Here is a 22,268-nt window from a genome sequence, read left to right as displayed (position 1 = left end):
ATTAAGGATTAATTCATTGGTATTCACGCATATACGATCACAAGCCAGATGCCGAGAGCAGCTATGGGACAGCTGCCATAATTCAGTACTAATGATTGTTCTGTAAATAAAACCTCTCCGAGACGTCTTGAAATCTTTCTTTTGCGTGCTTTTACACATCTTAAGGCAATGTGAAGATAAGATCTGGAACAATTTGGTGTCAGAAGTAGATAATTCCAGGACTTGAATGGTAAAAACAAGAAGGATAGACACAGACGAGATGGGAGAACAGCTGATGACGAGTCAGATGAAAGAAGAAATGAAGAAGAAACTGCTTTTTTATCAACCCCGATTAAAAAAAAAAGCTATTTTGTGTTCTTGGTGAATTCCAGATCAACCTAACAGTAACATTTGGCAAAAATGTTTCAACCACACACTGTTCCTGCTCCACCCATCTTCCTTCGGAATTAATGCATTTTAAAGGAATATGCATTAAATAAAGTACGTATTATTTATACCAATGACTTTTCACAACCTGGGACCGTATGCACCTCCTCTTTCGGGCAATATTATGTTCCGAGGCATTTAAATTCAGTTGAAGTCCATTTAATACAAATTCATATAGCCTATGTATTTATCCCATTTATATACACGTATTATGTCTTAAATTTTGGGTCTCTGTATTTACGATTGACATTAATCATTGTTACGGACACATACAGGGTGCCCTGTAAATCCTAAGTCAGCCTTTATTTCATCAATCATACATAGTAGAGGAATGATTCAAATTTAAAAAATGATGAAATTACGTTCAAAAAGTTCTCAGCTCTGAGAGTGAAAATACAGTGCGTCACAAAATAAAAAAATCTAGATTTTCATATGGACACCCTGTCCTCAAATAAACTGATTGGAAAGTTGCTGCCTTGTTTCTCCTGAGGTAAAAAAAAATGCCATGTTTCTAAGTGCAAAATTCACAAAGATATTTGAATTCAAAATAGGAAAAAGTTAAGAAAGAACAGCATAAACGAGAAAAAGAAAAGTCAGTTAGTTGATGCTGTTCTTTCCAAATTTCTCCCCGATGTTGAATTCCAATCTTGGAGAATTACACTTAGAAACGTGGACTTTTTTTTTTTTTGTTTGCCTCAGAAGAGAGAGAGAAACAACTTTACAACTGAGATTTTGACGACAGGGTGTCCATAGGAGAAAAAAAAATTAAGTTTTTTATTTTGTGACACACTATCAAAACTGGTACGGGTGATTTTTGAATATATTTTGAGCATTTTTTAAATTGGAACCATTCCTCTAAGACGAACAGTTGATGAGATAAAGGCACACTCAGAACTTGCACAACACCTTATATACAGTACTTCTATAAGTTAACCGCTCCCCAGCAATTAGGGCCGCTCATCGAGATTGAATTATATTTGTAAAGGGACCTTTATTAAAGGATTTATAATGCCAATCAGGACATTTTTAAAATGTAAGCGAATAACATTTTGGGGATTAAAAAATCGCCCCCCTCCCCAGTTGGCATTGTAAAAATCAGCCTCCATCATTTGGTGCCTTCTACGGTCGTGTAGTTCGTACGATTCAAGATCCGGTCCTGATGCCAATGCATTTAATTTGACTCTCAAACTTTTACCACCAACAACTGTCACACTTCTAATTATTTTCCTTGATGGCGACCAATTTTACCTGCTCAGGGGAATAATAATTCAGCCTCGATTCTATTGCCCTTGCAATCATTCACATGCAGCTCGTATGCGTATCGATCATTTGAAAACAGTTTCCTCGCTGAAGCACTGTCAGCTTCCCCCCCCCCTTGGGAGTCATGACGTAATCTGATGTCCTATTTAGTAAATCAATTCACTTAAGTCAATAAAATTACTTACTCCTGTACTATAATGCACCAAACGCATACTTTGATGCATTATTGAAAAATTTTGGGAGAGGTAGCTTAGGTCGATAAGATACTTGCCTGAAGTACCAAAGGATGTTTAAAGGTGTCACGAGTTCGATACCTGGTTCATCCTTGTCAAAAGCCTTCCTGACATAGGGGTACAACAGAAATGGCGACATGACCACAGAAAAAGATTACTACTACAAGAAGTCCCCCATTGAGGGGTTAGCGCACCAACCTCTGAGTAAGAATGCAAAAAAAAGCTGCCATTCGGAATCTGCAATAAAGTGTGGGTCCCAGTCTAATTAGCCCTCATGTTCAGAAAATGACTGCAGTGCAACAAAAATGATCAAAATGATTGAATAATTTTACTTCAGTTCATCTTAATTAATTTTCACACAATCTCAAGCTGAGTTTGAGTGTGTTAATTGAAAACTATGTATAACACAGACGAAAGCCTTCGTCACTTCTGCATTTGGCACAACACTATTTTATCTTTCCGCTAATTTCAGTTCAAATTATATTTGGTTCACAATATCTTTGTCATTTTCATTCGCATCCTCTTGTATAGGCCCGGGGGTCAACATTATTGTATAAATAAATACATAAATGGGTGGGTGTAGGGGCCTTTCAGAGATAAGAAACAGTACCAAGTGTTCAAGATTTTATAAAAAGCAATTCTTTAGCAGGCCTCAATACTGAGAATATCTCAGTTCTACAGAAATTTGGTCTCCAAAATTGATGAATGAACCTAAAACCATATCAAACAAGCATTTGAAAGGCAGAATTAAAAAAAAAAAAAGACTCATTTCAAGCAAAAGAAAAAAGCATTTGGAGAATTTCGTCTGACATTCCAGGCACAAATGAATTCTACTCCTACATCCTAATCCCCACTCATATGAATACAGATGCACATCTATATACACTATCTGCTAATACAAACTTTAAGAGACAAATTATAGCGAATACGAGCTGGAAAAGTATGAGGTGAAGATGATGTCAAATACAAAGGCCACAACAGGCCAAATGCCCAACAAAGCGGCTGAAACGAAGACGCTCCTTAAAAATATAGATGTCAACTAAAATGCGGCAGCCCAAAATAAGAACAATAATCACAAAAAAACTAATTATGATAAAATATGATACACTGCTCATAAAAATTATGGTTCTCTTATCTAAGTATGGATATCTTCTCAATTTATCCCAATATGAATATTGTATTACTTTTTAAACGTGTCAATTGTAGTTGAACTCAGGACATCTAGGGGTAAGTTATTTCATTTATTCCCAACCCTGGTAGAGAAAAATTCCCTGCCACACCACAACCTAGAGTTGTTCCTTACTAATCGATACCCCCCACAGTCGAAGAACTCGATTGATGCTGTATTAATAACTCTCATGGTTCATTCTATCCAGGGTATGAAAAAATCATGATTTAAATTTTAAAAAAAATCAGATTTTTTTATCAAAATTAACTGACTGCTTATTCATTAAAACAAATCTTGTTAATCATTAAGAATTTTTTTTGTAGAAAAAAGTGCTTTTATTTGTGTGTGTGTGTGTGAGAAAGAGAGCTTCCCCCCATTAAAGTGAATGAGTGGTGGCAACTCAGTAGGTATCACACATATGGTGCAGACATCTCAATTCACTCGATGTACAACCAAAAGGCCATTGAGCATCAACTAAATAAAACAAATTCTATCGACAAGATTTTTTTCTTACACAATTAATGGATGTGTTTCTGACTTGCATGACGTTGCTTAATAATTTACACATACATTTTTATTCTTTCACAGATTTAATGAGTTTTAGTGAAAAAAAAGATTAAACTCAAAACTTTAATAGGGGAAAAGTTATGTCAAACGCCCAAATGATATTTATTTTGGTACACCATCTAGCAATTACAGCATAGAATTCAAGGCTTTATACAAAAAAAATAATTGCTCTGTTTTTTAATCAGGGGCAACCCTAGTACCACATGGCAATGCATTGAATATAATGCAGTTTAGCTAAGTTCAATTTCTTATATTTTTCTGCAATTTTTTCCCACGCAGAAAATTTAGAAATAGAGCAGCTTTCTCTATGCACTGTACCTAGGGATTAAATCTATATTTATACCCCAAAGGTCTTCTATACTTCTTTTAATTAAGAACTTTACCACATATCAGTAACATGCATACCATACTGGGGGTTACTTTTAGATCAATATTACTGAAGTTATGTAAAGAAAAAAACAAAATATAAATTTTGTGATTTAAATCGGCATACCCTGATTCTATCCATACCATTAAAAATTTTAAGCACTTTGACCATATTCCTCCCACTTGGATTCCCAGTGTAATACTTCCATATTAATCAAGTAGCTCATAGCTCAAGCCCTATTGGCCAAAAAGAGCACAAGTAGCTCTTCTCTGTGCATCCTGTCAACCAAGTCTGTCCCTCTGTAAGTATGATCTTCACACCTTACACCATTAATCCAGTCCAGCACAAACTAAGCCTGGAAAAGTGGATGGATAACTTAAGGAGAACGTGAAGAGACTATTTTTAAGAATGAAACCTTGCATTCTATTTCTTTTTTTACCACTTTCTTTCTTTCAAAATGAGCACAACTCAGGTCTATTGCCATGGGCAATTTACTACTTAGTGAGTTGTTCCAAGAGTGTAAGTGTGTGTACCTAAGTCTGAGTGTATATCTATTTTTTTTTGCTTGATTTTTCAGTGCTGCCATCTATATTTTAGACGTGAAGTGTAATGATTGAGTATTTGTACCGTTCGTAGGCCTGTTGCTCCCTGTAGCAAGACTTTTTAACAGGGAGATTGCCTCGTATTCCCGCCTCGAAATTGGGAACCACAGAAAACCAACTTCAGCCGACTACCACTGTGGCGCCAGTGAGGTTCGAATCCGGGACCCTGCGATGGGAGTCTGTCACTATGACCACTCGACCACTACAGCGGCACCCTCCCCTTTTTTGACCACTGCTGAATAATTTTCAGAAAACCCAAGCTGCTCATCAATGAGAATTCGCAAATCAGTGAGCAGATGGCATTGCAATAAAAGATATGACTCCAGTTTATAATTCAAGAAACAACATTCAAAAAATTCAAAAGATGTTTCATTAAATATTCTTTTATATATAAAAATGATACATTATCATTTGAGTAAGTTATTGATTGTATATTGTGTGTGTATAGTATACATATATTAAGTATATACATTACCCCTTACCATACTCAAGGGTAATGTACATATTAGGTATATATACACAGTGCCGTCTTAACGCATGGGTCCACCCGGGCACGACCCGGGGGCCTCAAGAGAAAAGGGGCCTCAGAAGAATGAAAAGTGGTTGAATTTTTCGAGAATTTGCTAAATAGGGCCTCAGGAAAATCACTTGGCCCAGGGGCCTATGATGCTTTTAAGCCCACTCTGTATATACATTACTATTGAGTATGGTAAGCAACAGACAGTTAAAATGAGATGAATTCTGATTCTATACATCATATTAGCATCCACAATTATTAATAACAAAGAGTTCTACATGTGACTCATTGCAGTTCCAGGTGGATTAGTCATCAAGGATTCCCAACGGAAGTTTTATGTAAGTGTTCATGTCACCAGATTGTGGTTTCTTTAAAACATTTTCTACAAAGTTTTTTTTCCATGATATAAGATAAGATATTTGCATTAAAAATGTGTCCCATTTATTAAAATACAAGGCCACAACAGGCAAAATGCTTGATGAGGTGGCTAAGAAAAAGATGCCCATAACAGATATGGATGGCACATATTTCTAAAATACAGCAACCCAATTAAAAATGATATCATAAAAGTTATACAATGCTCATAAAAGATATTTATGGTTGTCTTATATCGCGAAGAACTTTACGATGTCTCTTCTCTCCTCCCTTGCCTTGACCCGCCATGTTGAATTTGATCTCAAGCAGAAATTCTGAGGCAGGTGTAAATTAATCAGGCTCGGATGGCAGCAATTCTGATTATGATTGCATGAGAACTCAGCTGACGATGCTTCTGTGTTATGTTAAAATGTGCATTTATACTGTCTATACAGGATGATTTATAAGAGATGGGAAAAACTTTAGGAAGTGAGAGTACACACCAATACAAACAATTGCCATCAAAGTATGCATGGTCTAACATGAAACGCAAACGCACTAGCACGTTTCGAAACGGTTGATCTGCAAGTGTTAAAATTGCATTCCTGTTGAAATTTATCGGGAGAAAAAGAACACCACATGCATGCAAATTCCCCAAGTTTTCTGAACATTTCCATTATAAGGATATATCTCAAAAGAGTCACAGAGTGTGATGTCGTGTGTGGATTTTTATTATTCCAAAAATTTATGTATATGCTACTGCCAAAGCCTGAAATTGGCCAATTATGGGACCAGCCACTTTGAGAATCAGTAAATTTTGTTAAATATTGACCTGGCCAGTGATCACTGGCCAAAATCTGATAACAAAAGACATGATTCTGGATCATTGCCAAGTTGGCATATTTTTTCATGATAATTATGCCTACTTCAGTTATGGCAACCCATCAAACTGCAGTCACGAAGCGGTAATAATTTCCTCCCCCCCCCCCAAAATGTAGCAGGAAAAACTATCTATATATATAAAATTGATTTTCTGTCTGTGTGTGTGTATGTTCTCTATACAAATCTACAATTTTAGATCGATCGTCGCCAAATTTTGCATATATACCAAATGGGACCCGATTTGAACGATAGGCTACTTTAAAATTTCGTCAGCCCAGGGCAAATGCCCCAAATGGGCAAAAAACTGTCCGGCAACAATGGTTTTTGGGCCTCAACAATCACTTTCCGAACGTTTACTTTGGTTACCGTGGTTCCCTAGCAATGCGTTTCAGACGTGTATATGCCTTTACAACGGTTTGTCACTTCTTTAATCCTGTTAGTATATGTATAATAGTTTATGCCTTTATAATGGTTTGCCACATTTTCAATATACTCTCAGTAATGAGGCTTTTTGAATAGACGTCATAATCATCATCATCATCGCTTTGAGAGTCAGGAAAAGGGTGATCCTCATAGAAATCAGTGCTAAAATTGTCGATTTTACTGTAGAAATGCGGAAATTAGTGGGATTTTCCGCCCCATCAATAATTTTAAAAATTGTATTGAATTCTTGATTTTTGAAATATTCAGTTCGCTTAGAGATATATGAAGCCCAAGAGATTAAATATGAAGTAATTAGCTAAACCTATACTTTTGAGTTGGATATTCGAGCAATATCATTGATTTCATTTATATCTTCTCAAGTATGAAAATTAATGACTCCATATTGTCTCTTTTGATATTTATTTGCATAAATTCATGTGGGTTAGGATATTTTAAAATTAGTTATGAGCCAGTGAAAAGTGCATCGAAAAATTCCACAGCTTTAACTAAGGATTTTTGGAAGCTGGAACAGATAGATGGATAACTTGAAGTTCAGGGGGGGGGGGGATCGAAATACCTAGCGCCCCTTAAAAAAAGAAAAATATATATTCATTTCTACGTTTCTGAGTAAATCTATATTTGTTTATTTCATGAATCGCGCAGGTCGCCATATTGGTTAACTTGGACACGGTTTGTATGTCCCTCAAGAAAAAGAGAGGGAGATATCACGTTATCCAAAAAAGCCTCATTGAAGAAAACCCGGGCAGCGCCGGGTATTATAGCTAGTATGTTTATATAATTACTTTGTAGTTTTTTCTCTCAAATTTTACTTTTCCCTCTCATCACATGGAGCTAATCTAATACAGCTGCTATATATAATGTTTCACACGGAGATTTAAAAAAAATGGGTTTGGCTCCTACCGGGACATCTTACATCAGCATATCGAGCTTTGGCCAGGGATCTCCGGCCACTTCGTAAAATGGCCAGCCAAAGTCCAAATCATTTGCACAATTCAGACTTTAGCCAAAACTCTTGGCCACTTCGCAAATTGGCTGCGCTTCGAACTTTGGCTGCAACATATATAAACAGAAGCTTAGGCTGCTGCCTGGATGCAGCACACCCCTTGCACCCTTGCTTAAGCCACCCCTACAGAGTGCCTATTCAGAACAGTTCTGTCTCCTTTGAGAATGGCGATGTCCCACTTAAATGTTTATACACTGTTACTTAAATGTTTGTTTTGTACTCACTTTTGCATGCAAAAAAATCAAATAAACTATAGTTTGTTTGTTTACCAATGTAATCAGGTTACTATTAATCCAAAACATATTTTTCAGATATTAATTCAAAAGGCAAATTCTTAAGATAGAAATATGTGTGTTAACTAGCTTGTGCTAGTTAAAATAGAAATATAGAATACAGGGAATATTTAAAATTATTATTTTCAGATATATTTAAATTGATAGTTTGGAGTATTTTAATTTGATTTTTGGATTTAACTATTTAGAACTGTAGGTCAGGCACCGATAGCAGGCGACAGTAACCGATATACTATAGTACAGCAAACAAATAATTGAACAATAGGAACGTAAATAAGAATGGTTGTTTATGGATGGTAGACATGTTTCTTGAGGGTTTAAAGTAAGCGGCGTCATGTCGATGGAAGAAGCTTTGTCCAAGCGGTGGGAACATAGTCCCAATTAAAAGAAATACAATCACAGACCGATGTAAATAGATGGGGCAATCGCCATTCATTAGGGAATCTTTTAGTTACCATCACAACGCATCTGGTCGGTTGTACTTCAGGGGTGCCCTAGGCAAAAGGGATCGTCCGAGGAGTGTTTTCTTGGAGAGAAAGCGGGAATCGTAGAAAATAAAGGGGACCAACGAATGAATAGACAAATTTCAAGATTGAGAATAGATGACGGCCATTTAAGTAGAAGTAGAATCCCTTTATTAGGGGGGTGCAATTAAAGTATAACAGAGGATCTAAAATGCCGAGTGTTAGTCATGGGAAGCTTCGATGTAGGTTAAAGGTTAGGCCATGGCCGTTGGGGTTCTCGGGGTCCTGAAGGGAGAGTCGCTTGGACAAAGAAATTAGGGTTGGATCGGCAGTGGCCAATCTTATGAATAAACCTTCAAGAAACGAATAGAAACTTAGAGATGATGGGTAAAATATCAAATCAAATTAAATGGGTGGAGTTTTCCAAGGGACGGGGGACGTCCGAAATGAAATCTTAAAGGGATGAGAAAATCTGGATACGGGGGAATTGAGAATTGGAGAGTTAGAAAGGCAGTAACGAAACTAGACTGAAAAAGAGATGACTTGTGAAGACGAGAGTTGTAATCAGAGGAATCGTTTCTTGGCTGCGATGAGTGTCTAAGGGGCTAAAGCTAAAGACTGGAGAAGGGTCTCACCTGGTGAGTGATGCATGGATTATATTCTCTCTCCCATATGTGACATATAGTGTAGGTACTAGTAATTAATTGTTTTGGGGGCGAACTGAGATGTAATGGAAAATCACGGGTCATATAATGTTCAGGGCCAAGAACCTAATTGTTTTGGGGGCCAACCGAAGATTTTGTTAAGTATCCTTGAATGGAATATGTATTAATAATTTTTAATAAGGATGATGATATGGCATGAAAAATACAAGTTGCATTAATTCAATTAACTAGAGTGTAAATAAACTAATTAACTTCCAGCATCTCGTGTATGACTACTTTGTGTAAACTTTGCCTGGGTTATTATACTTTAAATATACACAACGCAATTTGAAATCATTGAATGGCATTCGCTTACGTACTTACGAGAACGGCCTCAACCCCGAACGGGCTAACATGTGTTCTTGTCCTTTCAAAAGATTATTACCAAAAATTTTATGTCTGTAGACTGTATAAAACTCTCACAAAAAAATTAGTCAGGAGAAGGGCATTTAATTAAAACACCAGCATCTTTTTTTCTAGAATGTGAAGTAATTTCTCCAATCCTAATTCATTTGAAGGAAAGTTCAAGTAATGGCTTCTTCTTAACCTTTTTAACACGAAATTTGATTGGTTCAGATTTTGCAACACCAGTTGCCACTTATGTTTCACAAATGAAAAAAAAAAAACTATGGAACATTTTCATTTGGTTATAAACTATTCCTAAAAATTTTTTGAAATTGTAAAAAAAAAAAGGATGAAATATGAAATTAAGTATACGTCTCCTAAAAATATATATTAGTGAAAATAGGGTTACATTTTTGTTCGGATGTTATCATTGCAAAATTTGAAGAATGGGCCCGGGACAGCCGAGAGAAGGGCATTTCCTTAACAAATGAAAATTTGTTCGAGCAAATTAAAAAAAAAAACTATTAACCCCTTGACATCAAATGAGGAGTGTAGCTCGTCATGAAATTGTATGTGTGAGCAGTGAAAATAAATGTTCAAGGGGTAAATGAAAAAATCTGTAAATACAGTTGTGAGGTGTCTGAGACAGCAAAGCCGTAGTGGGGGGGGGGGGGGGGAACTAAGGGGGTTTGGTCCCTTGAAAATGTGAGGAAATGACCAAAAAAAGGAAAAAGATGGCCAAATCTATTGCTCTATCACTTTGGTTCCCCTCCCCCACGAACGAAATTTCTGGCTACAGGCTTGTGAAACAGGAATATAAATAGAAAGTGACAGAAAAAAGACTTGTATATGCCAAATATGTTTAATGTATAAACTGCTGGGACACGATTTACGTCAATTTTGTGAGAATGACCTATACGCAAACATACAGGTTGATTAAATGACTATGTAACAATAAATGTGATAAATCAGATATTACACATAATAACAGTTATTATGGATAATTGCCAATCTCGCCTTGCTAAGTTAGGTAAATTTACTGCTGATTATTCATAATACCCAAGTGTCATAAGTAAATTTGAAAAATACTTAGAAATTATCACTTTTACTGGCGATTATGTGTACTAACCACAGTTATACATAATATCTTAGTGTGGGTAAATGTTATAAATGATTAAAAAAAAGTGTAATGATTTGATAAAATGATATGAAAAAAATTAAGGTGCAATTGTGAAATTTGTTAAATAAGTGTTCATTATATCGGGGCACAATTGTAAAATTTGTCAAATAGAACTTCCTTACATCAGGGTCCGAATGTCAAATTTGTTAAATAAAAGTTTTTTTTATATTGGGGTCTGATAGTATATGCACAAGAACTTGTACAGGGTGATCTGAAAGTCACACAACCCATTACAAAATAATTAATTTCTCAAATTCTACTGATTGTAAATGAAAAGTTTCTTCATAGACAGTTGCACGATACTGTTTAAGATTGAAAGTAGTTTTTTTTTTCATTTTCCATGCTCATTGATACTCTCAGTGGCTCTTTGTTTGTTGTATGGTCAAGTCAAGATGGTTTTTCGTCAGAAACAAAGAATTTTTATGATTGAACAATATTTTTCAAGTCATTCGTTTGACGCTGTTATTGTAACACTGCGAGACACAGACGGTGTTACAGTTTCTGCCGTCTCGATGGCCTCTCGAAATAATAGAGCCCCCGACATGAAGGGAACCGGCGAGTTGACACGCTGCTAAAAACAGGGTCTTTTTCCCCGTAGTCGAATCGAGGTGAGAGAGAGAACGAGAGAGGGAATCTGGTGATGATTATGGAAGATCAGGACTGAGATGTGTCCGAAAGATTTGGTGGTGAGTGCCGTATCAATATAGTCTCAGAATTATCTCTCTCAGTAACTAAGTTTATTTTTATTTTTATAGAGATAATTAATCGTTTAACATTCGGCATGTCAAGTTCATATATTTGCGATGGTATTATATCATGTTGGATAAGGATCTCCTCTTTGAATAACTCTTGTTTTATTTGTTAATAAAATTTATTAAATTAACAAATAAAACAAGAGTTATTCAAAGAGGAGATACTTATCTAACATGATATAATACCATCGCAAATATATGAACTTGACATGCCGAATGTTAAACGATTAATTATCTCTATAAAAATAAAAATAAACTTAGTTTCTGAGAGAGATAATTCTGAGACTATATTGATACGGCACTCACCACCAAATCTTTCGGACACATCTCAGTCCTGATCTTCCATAATCATCACCAGATTCCCTCTCTCGTTCTCTCTCTCACCTCGATTCGACTACGGGGAAAAAAACCCTGTTTTTAGCAGCGTTTCACCTTATATAGGCCCGATGGTACCAGCGGTTCCTCAGAAGAATTGCTTCTCGGAACTCGGCGGCTCTATTATTCCGAGAGACCGTCGAGGTGCCCGAAACTGTAACACCATCTGCGTCTCGCAGTGTTACATTATTGAGGCACTCAAAAATGAATTCCCAAATGTTTTTGTGTCCAATAAGACAACAATCTTCCAATTGGTACCCCATTTTTGAGAAACTGGTAATGTTGAAGACCGCAGGTGAAATGGGTGTCCGTTTCTACTGAATCAGCATGGAATGAGTGAACTAAAGGACAAAATGTTGAACAGCTGAAAAATGTTAAAATATTAGACTGTTCACAGAGCAGGGCCGCAACTAGGGGGGAGCAGACAGGTCTCGTGCCCCGGGCTCTAGACCCGAGGGAGTGCAAATTTCATTCTGAAACCTCTTTTTCAACATTACAAGGGCCGTCAAAATCTGCGCTTGCCCCAGGTGACCAAGCATCAAGTTGTGGCCCTGTCACAGAGCTCTGAAGAAATTGGAGTTTAATGCCTATCATGTTCAGGTGTACAAGAGTTGAAAGTTCCAGATCAGATCAAACATCAGAATTTTGTGCACCAAAAATTCCCATGTCTATCATGAAAAGCGTCTGCATTCAATCAAAATCGGTGTGTGGTGTACAATTTCGTGCCATAGGATAGCATGGGTCCAATTTTTCTTTTCTTAAGAAAGAGTCGATAGCAAACTGTTAAAGAATATTATTGTTTAATTCATTTCACTGTTGGATAAAAATTCACGTTTTTTGCAACAGGATGGAGCAACCTGCCATACGTCTAATGAGACCATAGATTTCTCCACACATTTTTCAATGATCATCTTATTTCAAAAGTATTGTGGTCACCAAGATCACTAGACCTGTCACCCCGAATTTTTCCTGTGGGGACATCTGAAAGCAAATTCACAAGAATAATCCCCATTTCATTGATGCACAAAAGAAAAACATTCAATCAGAGATTGAAAAAGTGAGTGTGCTTACAGAGAAAAGTCGTGAGAAACCTGGCAAAAAGAATATGCACTTGCATTCAAGCAAAAGGTTTTCATTCTGAAACGTTTTGAAAAAACTTTGTTTTTGTATCCACAAATGTTGATTCCTTTGAATTAATATAGTTTTTTTGGTTTATTTCTTGATAACATTTAAAAAAATCAAATATTTTAGAATGGATTGCATGACTTTTGGATCACCCTGTAGAAAACATTAAATCTTAGAATTTGGTAAATGAAAGTCCATTATATCGGGATGTGATAGTAAAACTTGTTAAATAGGAGTCTGCTATACCAAAGTCTTATTACAGAGCATTGGCATACGCAAAGGGAGGGGTTTTGGGGTTCTAACCTCCCTCCACTCAAGCCCAGATTATTGTGCAGGAAAAAACTTAAACCCGCCCCTCCTTGAGAAGAAAAAAAATTGAAACCCTCTTTCCCCCCTTGAGAAAATTCTGCATACGCCTATGTTACGTAATATGTCTAATAAAAGTTTATATATATGGGGGGATTTTGGGGAAAATTCTTCAAATCAGAGTTCAATATATCCAGTTCAGACTCTAACTCGCACAAGTACAGTCAACAAAATATTATAAATCTTATCATGGTAAACTTATAATTACCAATATGAAATAGTAATTATGCATAATAATCGGCAAATATAATAAATTTAGCATGAGATTCCTCATGTTTATCAATGATGCTTGGGTTATCATCATCAGTTAAAATTGATAAATTTAAGCAAACTTATCAAAATGGTTCGCAATTATGCTTAAATGGATTAAACACATTTACTGTGATGAGCATATTTTTCATCATGTTTTAAAAATATATTGGAGAAAGCTTCAGTTCAAGATCATGATTTGTGCATAAACGTGCTCGTAATCTAAAACATTTGTATATAAAAGCAAACTTACCCACAAGAAATTATGGGAACTTGAGTAATTCCAGCAATGATACTTTTCAAAGATAAAGTGCATAGGTTGCTTCACTCTGTGAATAATTAATAAACTGTTAACAAATTACATTTACAGCATTTGTATTATAATACAGTGGAACTTCCGTTAGACAAGACAAAAAGATAATTACAAAAATAAACACTATCTGACCGACCCAAAGAGGTGATACTTCCATAGATATAGAGTAACTTAAAACTTAGTGAGCAAAACTTGTTCCGTAAACATGCTTATTCAAATCACTCATAAATATAGAATCAAATTTCCCATAGAAAATAATAGAAACTCTGATCATTCATTTCAAAATTATTCGTTCACAAAAAAATTGCTACTGAAAACGGCATTCGATCAATAACACAATGATTTATAAGCAGTTTCCAGGCTATTAGGACATGGTCTTAAGCATTTTCTTCCTGTTGTTCTGCCACATCTGTGGCAGACTTCTTCTGAGGCTAAACAGACGTAGGTCTCTGTGACAAAGTCAGGTTGTAGGTCTCTGCTTGTTGTGGACACCTACGTCCGTTTGACCTCAGAAGATGCCTGCCACAGATGTGGGCGAAATGTCAGGAAGAAAATGCCTTAAACCATGGTCTAATAGTCCGGAAACTGTTTGTAAATCATTGAACACTGGCCATGAAAGCCTCAGACACTATGTAATACAATTTTTGTTCTTGATTAGAGTGGACCACATTTCCCAATGGTTTAAAACAAAAATAACCACTGAATACAGCAATTTCTTTTGCTTTAAACTTTGCTTTTGTGGTGAGGGGATCAATATTTCAGAACTGGTCATTTACCATTGGGTGACTGGAAAGGACAAAAAAATAACTTTTTGCACTGAAAATATTTTTCAGCTATAACTTTTGGAATAAAAGTCGCGTATCTGGACACTTCAGAGAAAATAAAATTAGAAATTCAAAAATAATGGAACTTTTCCATCTTAGTTGCCATATGCGCTTCATATTTGATTTCCCTTTTTTGCTTGCCAAAAATAATTTCCAAGATATTTTCTATGTGTTCTCTCTTATATAGATGCTCCAAGTCGAGAACTCTTTGGTGAAGGTGCTCTTTTTGATGAGAGCACCTGCGATTTCTTCAAATGTTTTGGGATGAGCGTGGGGAATGTGATGTGTCATATATATGTACTGCAATTATAGTAAAAAATGTGGAATAAATACAAATAACTTCCTAAAGAAGTCAAAGACCAATAAAGAAGTTGGACTACATCTATTCACACATGCTTAATGGGTTCTGAGGTAACTGCCGAACTGAAAACCATCTTGAGCTTGTGGAAAATCATAAAAAATCTGTACGCAAATGGCACATTACATTCTCCACACTCATTTCAAAAAATTCAAAGAAGGCATGGGTGCTCTCATACGAAGGCTTTTAACAGCTGGCTGATGCGAAGATGAATTTAGAAAAGAGAAAATTCAACTTCCTTCATGAGGAATCAAACCCATGTCCTCTCATTAGTTGGGTGAGCGCCCTAGACCACTAGACTACAAAGGCAATGAATATCTCAGTCTTTCCTCAGAGCTCGCGTGCACCGAACGGGACCGTACATGGACTGTCGGATCTAACTAAGGCCAAAGCTCACAGTTGCTCACACTGCCACCAGATGGTGACTTATTTGAGGATGATGTCGCTCTCTGTTCAGTCTTGGGTTCTCGACTTGGAACATGTACATAAGGGTGAACACATCACAAAAATATATTAGCAATCATTTTTTGGAGTTAAAAACATTAAGATGAAGTGCAAATGGAAAAAGTCTCATTATTTTTTAAGTTTAAAATTTTATTTTAATTCAAATTTTATTTTCTGTTAAATGTTCTAGATTAGGGTTGGCAGGTTTTTGACGGTTTAAACTGCCACGTCAAAAAACTATCACAAAAACCTTAAATATAAATAACCCTATATATTAAATATATAAGGTTGACAAATAACCTTAAATATTGTTTTTGAATAAGAAAATTCCCATTGAAAATACACATACTGATTCCATAGAATGTTGGAAATTGACTATATTATACAAAGAATAAATACTTAATATGATTGTAAAATAATTTTCTGCTCTCTACAGAATTATTTTGGACAATATGTGTATTTTTTCATATAAAATATGCAATTTGAATAGAGCATGACATAGAATTTGCAGGAGAAACTGTGGGACTATTTGATATTCCTAAATTCAAGATGAGATTCTCAACTTTCCAAAATTTTTTCAACTGCTTACATATGTGTATTGATATAAACCATCCGCTGGACTCTTTTTATGACAGATAGATGGTTAAAAAGTTCTTACGCCACATACGTAATGTTGGTTTCTGTTATTGAATTATCTAGATAATCACTGACACCTAAAACGATACCCTTATTATGCATAACATTAATTAGAATATAGCTAGCAATCAAAATACTAGATTGTAGGACTAAAATGCCCTTTAATTTGGCAGTGCTGATTACATATGCTTAAGAAAAGCTCTTATAAATTTATTCCTAGTGCTAAAGTAAGAAGCATAACATTGACAATAAACTTTTGCCTGTTTTAATACTTAAACTCAAAAACCTAACCTTGTGATCTCCTATCCCACATATTTTGAATAAACAGCTTTATTTTGCTTAGTAAATTGAACGTAGGGAATGGGTAGTTTAGATAGAAGAATGGACCATAAAATTATATATTATTGTGGTTTCAGATTCTTTGTATGTCAAAAAATTCAAAATTACAAATTGATAAATATTTTGTTTTAATTACTATAATAAATTAATGTTTAAAAATGAAATATTATAATATGCAAAAAAAGGGTAAGATTTTCATCACGTTATATACCTATTATGTTCAAAACATTATCCAAAAGCATTCCTTTAGATTTTTGATGGTATGAACCAGTTTTTGATAGTTAAACTCTTTACTGCCCAAGACGCCCGAAGATGGCCGTACATGCAAACAGTCGAAGACGGCTTAAATAGGGGGTATGGGTATGTTTTGGATGCTTTTGTTAACAACAGGGAGAGAAGAACAAAGTTCATGTCAGAGGAGGGAACCAAAGAGACAATTGGAGCACCCTATCAATGGGATTTTAAATACTGGAGTATTACAGAAAGATAACTGTACTCAATGTATTTTACAAAGAGATAATACTCTGGAGGGGGGGGGGGGTGGGAGAGAATGGGTGTTTTCAGTGGACAAATTATCTCTAAAAAAAAATCCATTGAAATGAAAGGATGAACGTCAATGCAAAGGATTGCATGAATAGAAACTCATGACGAAAGGGTGGGGAGAGGGAAAGTGGTCTACATTTGGACAAGTCCACTTCAAACACAAAAATCTCGGGATTTTCATGAACCTTGCAGGTCTTCTCTCTGGGCATTAAAGAGTTAAATTTTTGACGATTGTCATGTCGAACACCCAACCATGGTCTAGATACCTGATGTATACAGTCTAAAACTTATTTGCAGTTATTGAAATTATTATCAGTGAGAAAAGTTCTTTTTCCTGTATAATTTTTAATACTCCAATCAGCCAAATAAAGTAAATGACCAATTAACAAATATCAATCCCCTCACCATAGAAGAAAAGTTTGTGAGAAATTATCATCATATCCAGGCTAAGCCATCATAGAAATCACAACTTCTACATGTTACACCTGGAACAAAGAAAACAGTTTTTTTAATATATAGTGTAATATAACAAAATTATAATGAATAATACATTGCAATAATCTTAATTACAATAAAATAATTCTTACAAATTAATTTACTCTGTACCAGTTTCCCAACCTTTTTTTCCCAAGGGTTTCACGAGTAATTTGCAAGGGGTCTGCTCTCATGTAACTTACTACAGTGGCAATGAATAACAAATTTTACGGTGTGAAATTGTAATTTAGTCAATTTTTATGATATGCAAATTATTTTTAAAAAAACCACTACATTTTGTATTTTACAAGAAGGGGGATATATAGAAATTGTGAAGAAGCAGTGGAGTACTGACCTTGACAGGGGTCTGCGACATCAAAAAGGTTGGAAAGCACTGCTCTATACGACGAGAAAAAGGAGGACTATCGTTCAAGACAACTTAGTCTCACAGTTGTCTGTGAATTTATTCTTTTAGTGTGACTTTGAAAAAGAATCTGTCCAATGACACTTGCTCTGGCCTCATTTTTAAATTTTGAGGAAATGGAAAATCGCATTGTCATTGGCCAAATTCATTGCCCGCACTCTGCTACAGCTTTACTTGGGTGGGATTCTTTTCTACAAAATTTTCCAAAACATTTTATACATCTTTTTAATCTCATTTAAAGTGAGCGATTAGTTTTTTTCTTCCTCAGACGAGAGCCCATTCATAAGCTATTGCCGTTGCACACAATGGAGATTCATCAGTTTGTCTGTGGTCAACTTTGGCTATGTCCCTCTACTAGTCCTTGAATGACATTTCGATAACTGTCAATATCCTGAGTGGATATAGATTTTCCGTATTTTTCTACGTTTAACGTGTTGTATGTGTCAATACTTTTCTACCAGGACAACTTTCACAGGCTGCATTCGGCCCACAGTGGCTTGGGTTGTGCACCTCTACAGCTGTAATTTATGTATTTATAGAACCATGAATTTGGCTGAGAACTACGAATTGCATCCAGCTAGCATCAGGTACGGGTCCCAGAAGAAGTGTTGGGAGGGGCAATTTATTATTTAGGTTCGTTGAATCATCCCGTATTTTGCAGGACATCAATTTCCCCAATTATGTTTTGGCTCTTTGGGAGAGGTGATTACCCTCTTTTGGATCTGTGCTTGGCTGGCATAGATTTTGGGGGCTTTGACATTAATGATTAGGGCTAGGATTTTTATGCCCTATAAAAATTCATTTATGCCCTTAAAAAAACCTGCAAATATGTCCCATAAAGCAAAAAATATACATTCTAAAAAAATTTTCATTCCTATCTCAGATAGCATTAGTTTTAGTAAAACAATATGATAATGAGAAGTTTTGATGCAGTCGAGACTATTTTAAACCATTACTTAGTGCATGAGCGAAAATTGGCAAGCATTGGCATATGCAAAAGGGTGGTTTTGGGGTTGTAATGCCCCCCCCCCCCAAGACAAGATTATAGTGTTATTGTGCAGGAAAAACGTAAACCCTGAGAAAATCTCGCGTACGAGTAATGACTAGGAGTATTGGAAAATCACTATATCTTTATTTTTCACAGTTAAGTTTTCCCCTCAAATTCAGAACCAACATGCTGCCACCTATCAGTACAAATATCTAGTGAAGAACAGTCAATGTTGATGTTTTAGTAAAACACCTAGTTTTTCGTAAAAACCTACATTTTATGAACTGTAAGTTTTTACGAACTAATTTTCTGGTCCTAAACAATATAACATTTTTTTTAAACGTCTTTCGCATTCATGAACTATAATTTGTATTTTTCCTGTCCGTACAGGTTCATAAAAATGAGCATCGACAGTATTTAGCTCCAGAAAAGCATTGCACAAAGTTTTAAAAAAAATTCGAAATAATTCTTTAGTTTGATTCGTTTCAATTTGATTTTAGTTTCAAAATTTTCCACAAATGCTAAATTTCCCATGTGGACCAATTCTAGCTAATTTTTCCCTCGAATATTAAAAATTTCCCATAAGTTACCATCACTGTTTCAGATGATTAATCTATTTTCAGCCACGCACTAATGTACAAGAAGGGCAAGATATTTTATGCTCCAGGGGTACAATGCCGTTGCCGGATAACCTGAAATTCATGTTTTTTGGCCAATCAGTGGCGGTGTTTCATTTTTGGTGCATAAAAATCCTAGCCCTAAATGATACAATTTACATCCACTGTGCTTGTGCATGATTTTCAAAACGGTTGTAAAGATTATCAGTTGGCGTTCATATTTCTGTTGTTCAGTGGGTTTGACTCTTTAATAAATTGTCATAAATGGCCCAGGTTGGTGGAGGGGGATATGTTTGTGAATAACAGGGAAGAGAGCTCTTATCGGAGGCAGGAATAAAAAAACCCAGTCTGAAGCGGAATCGGAACAGCAAGGGAAAAAATTTACTTTTTATCCAAAATTATGAAACATGCGACAAAATACCTTAAAATTTTGAAAATATGCTCCATCACATAAAAATAGCAAAATATGCAACAATAAAAATAAAAAAGTGAAAAGAACCATAGGAAATAGATGTGGCGGCTACTGATGATACTCATGAAATGGGGGACCTGTCATCGTTCCCATTCTGTTTAAATTTCAAGTCTTTTGAATGATGGCATATTTTATTTCAGTGTAAATACCCGATGGCATTAAAATCACGTGCCGTAAGGTGACTACGCACGCACACACATAACTGCAAGCTTGACAAGCATGTATGTTCAATCATGCCAAAACAGTGATACGTCACCAACACCATCCTCTGGTACATTTTTAAACATTATTTGATGTTCTTATCATTCGGCTGGTAACCATAGGTAATAGCGCCAACTCAGGTCTGGCAATAAAAATAATAATTGTTCATCAGGCAGTGGTTTTCCAGCTGTAGTTTCTTTTTTCGAAATAACCCTGCACCATCATACCTGCACAAGCGCCAGTTCGTATACTGGAGCAATTTATGGATAATTCACTGACAAACAATTCAACACAAGTGAGCGAGCAAACGAGTGAGAGATCTTGTGATGTAGTGAATGACTGATCTGCTGAGATAGTGAGTGATTAATTGAGCGAGTGAGGTCAGCAAGTGACCTAAAGACTGAGGAGAACCAAGTCGGTCAGTGACCAAATGATTGACAGAGTGTGTTTGAGCATCGGATTGACCAAAACAGTGGTTACAGGAAAACTCGACAAGAGCAGGCGCAGGGAGGTAAACTTTGTGTAGCCCCCCCCCCCCCCACAGGCGGAGGAAAAACCACACAAATTCACCTCTGCTTACGAACACACTCTAGGAACCAATTAAAGCCGGGCTTTCTTAGGAGCAGCTTTTCTGTGCCGCGTGTGCAACGTGAATCGCCCAGCGCGACACGCCGCCCACTCACTCCCTCTGGTGCTTCCCTCCCTTCATTTTGTGGTTGTGTTTTCCTTCCCTTCCCTATAAAGACTAATGCCTAATGCATGCAGACGACAGAATAGCTGATGCCAGCCAGGGCCATATAATATATAGTCGCCCTCATGCGCCAAGCTAGGAAAACACGCGCGAAGCATGATTATGTAACACGTTTCTGCCGACGCAAAATAGTCCAATTCGGTTCACACACACATATGCGCGCGCGGCGCAAAAAACCTAATCCTAGGAAGCATCGGGTTAAGATGGCTCACCTGTCCTGTAATATAATGAAGTTGGAAACTTTTTCCCCAGTGGGGGGAAAAAAATGCGTTAATCGATTGATTGCGATGAGTTTGCACTGATTTCGGTTGAGAAAAGCTGAAGTTAAGAATGACAGACATACAACACAAACAATAACACTGAATCATCCACAGACCACTCACTAGCGGCTAAAAATCCGACATTCCCTACTGAACTCGACCAATCACAGAGTAGCGGGAATGAGTTACTCTCGAACCGTAAATTTAGCGGCGTAAACACTGTAAGAGAAGTGTAAACAACAGATTGAAACCTTCCGAGCTGGAGAAAAGTTAAAATAGTTCCAGAAGGAAGTGGTTGGGCCGTAACTATAGACCGTTCAAGTATTACTTAAGCAAAATTTTATGGGATTTTACCCCTCCCCAACCCCACTTGTCAGCAAAATCAATTAAACTGGACCAAAACCTTCTAGATTAGTACCGTTATTAACCAAGGGGCTGCCCTCCCCATTCTCGAGAGATATGCGGGTGGGGGATATAATAATATATTGTATAATGTATACCCCTCCCCCCCTCGTGACCTCCAAGAAATGAAAATTGAATTTAAAAATTTAAATTCAAATAATTTTAATGAAATATTGTATAAAAATATCTGTACTGTTTTCATTAATTTCTGTAAATTTAAAATGTTTTTTGAAAGCTTGTGATGAGAGGAAATATTTTACCCTGTACCCCCCCCCCCCTTAAAGGTAGGTCCTGTATAAGTAAGCTGACCATATTTCCTCGAGAGAAATACGGGACATTGCGTTTCCAAATACGGGACATCGCCAATTATCGCCAAAAACAACGCCAAATCCAAACAAAGTTGCCAAATATTGTTGAAATTACGGAAAAATCCCAATGGCGGGAAATGATGCAAATTGCAGTGGATTACAATGTATTCCACGAAAGACAAACGTTCAATCAAATGTGGGAGATTAATATTCTCATATATAGTTGTAATTATCGTAA

General features: G+C 36.2%; 1 protein-coding gene across 8 annotated transcripts in view; it reads right to left on the bottom strand.

The window, feature by feature from the left end:
- LOC149068329 (uncharacterized) overlaps nt 1-21,699 on the bottom strand; it is a 79,629-nt gene extending 57,930 nt beyond the window's left edge. For 3 of the 8 annotated variants that reach the window (XM_089251836.1, XM_089251835.1, XM_089251830.1), the window contains exons 1-3: nt 21,273-21,697; nt 17,539-17,618; nt 13,930-14,005 (exon numbers count right to left, since the gene is read on the bottom strand). The gene's annotated coding sequence lies outside the window, so the exon portion shown is untranslated. The other 5 variants (XR_016195225.1, XM_089251833.1, XM_089251831.1 and 2 more) reach the window with 5 other exon arrangements.
- Between the last annotated feature and the right edge of the window lie 569 nt (nt 21,700-22,268).

This window comes from Pholcus phalangioides, unplaced genomic scaffold (assembly GCF_987345545.1).
Source record: "Pholcus phalangioides strain wild (caught in Gottingen) unplaced genomic scaffold, Ppha-v1.0 ptg000027l_1, whole genome shotgun sequence".
NCBI classification, from domain to species: domain Eukaryota; kingdom Metazoa; phylum Arthropoda; class Arachnida; order Araneae; family Pholcidae; genus Pholcus; species Pholcus phalangioides.
Note: the sequence above shows the minus strand (reverse complement) of the source record. Positions and strands in the feature narration are given on the sequence as shown.